This window comes from Colobus angolensis, unplaced genomic scaffold (genome assembly GCF_000951035.1).
Source record: "Colobus angolensis palliatus isolate OR3802 unplaced genomic scaffold, Cang.pa_1.0 Scaffold171, whole genome shotgun sequence".
Taxonomy (NCBI): Eukaryota; Metazoa; Chordata; class Mammalia; order Primates; family Cercopithecidae; genus Colobus; species Colobus angolensis.
This window is the reverse complement of record NW_012114833.1, coordinates 864,238-865,829: the sequence shown is the minus strand read 5'-3', so window position 1 is coordinate 865,829 and position 1,592 is coordinate 864,238. Positions and strand designations below refer to the sequence as shown.

General features: G+C 37.1%; 1 protein-coding gene across 1 annotated transcript in view; it reads right to left on the bottom strand.

Annotated features, from left to right (window-relative positions):
- The window catches only part of EIF4ENIF1 (eukaryotic translation initiation factor 4E nuclear import factor 1), a 42,635-nt gene extending 42,375 nt beyond the window's left edge, over nucleotides 1–260 (bottom strand). The window contains exon 1 of the mRNA XM_011938320.1: nucleotides 193–260. The gene's annotated coding sequence lies outside the window, so the exon portion shown is untranslated. The remainder of the gene's footprint in view (nucleotides 1–192) is intronic.
- Between the last annotated feature and the right edge of the window lie 1,332 nt (nucleotides 261–1,592).

Below are 1,592 nucleotides of genomic sequence, written 5' to 3'. Positions count from 1 at the left end.
GTGCCCGGCCAGATCATTTTTTAATTTTAGTTTCATTCCTAGGTCGTTGAAACCCATCTTATTACCTCTTGAAATTCCTCTTTCATAATTCTTCCAGAAAACTTCAAAACAATACAATTCTTAATTTACCAAGTTTGGTATAACAAAAAGTTATTGACTAGAAGTAGTTACGGACTAGAATGACACACATACCTGTCATATTTTTCAGAAAGGCACGAAGGCCTCTGCTTGGAATGGGGGAGTTCTTTTATATCCAAGAGTTCTTCCTAAAAAGAGAAATCAAATAGTCATTTTGAATTACATTTCTTAGGCCACACACTTTAAACTTCTTTCTGTTCTGAATAATTCTAAGTGTCCATCTTAAACACTTCACACAATTCTTATTTATATCTTGCCTTATTTCAGAAAGGACTGGAGTACATCAAGGTTCTTACAAGCTCAAGCAGAATAATCTAGTAACTTAAAAGTGATCAGTTTCTGGCTAAAACATTCTCTCATAATTTCTATTCAATAACATTGTTATAGTCCATAACAATGAATGCTCAGCAAGGCAAGGAAACTTTAGTCTTAGATAAAACCTCTGCCTAATCTTAACAATTTTCAATGCATTAGATGCCAATTTACAAGGGGATAATTTTTTTTTTTTTGAGATGGAGTCTCACTCTGTAGCCCAGGATGAAGTGCAGTGGCACAATCTTGGCCCACTTCAACCTCTGCCTCCTGGGTTCAAGCAATTCTCTTGCCTCAGCCTCCCAAGTGGCTGGGATTACAGGCACCTTCCACCATGCCCGGCTAATTTTTGTGTTTTTAGTAGAGACAGGGTTTCACCATGTTAGCCAGGCTGGTCTCAAACCCCTGACCTCAGGTGATCTGCCCGCCTCGGCCTCCCAAAGTGCTGGGATTACAGGTGTGAGCCACCGGGCCCGGCAGGCGATAGTTTTTTTTAAATGTAATGTTGCAAGATTAAAAAAACACAAAAAACATCCATATACTATGTACCTGGATTTACCTATTAACATTTCTCCCTATTTATCATTTACTTTTTTTTTTTTTTCAGAATTTAAAAAAATTGATACAGATCTTTGTATACATTTATGGGGTACATGTGATAATGCTGTTACATGTATAAACTGTTTAATGATCTAGTCAGGATATCTGGGGTGTCCATTACCTCAAGTATTTATCCTTCCTATGTTTTGGAGACATTTAAAGTCCTCTCTTCTAGCTATTTTGAAATATACAATACACTTGTTAACCACAGCCACTCTATTCTGCTATCAAACATTAGAACTTATTCCTTCTTCAACTGCATGTTTGTACCCATATAATCAACCTCTTTGTATTCTGCCATCCCACCCACACACCTTTCCCAGACTCTGGTATTTATCATTCTATTTTCTACCTCCATGAAGCCAAGTTTTTCGGCTTCCCCATATGGGTTTTTTTTTTTTTTTACTAACTTGAGAGTAAATTGCCTAAGTCATGATACCTTACTCCTAAATACTTCAGTGCCTATTTCCTAAGAATGAAGATTACTCTTTTACAGCCTGTTATCCAGCTCCATGAGAGAATTTGGCCCTACAGAAAATGAC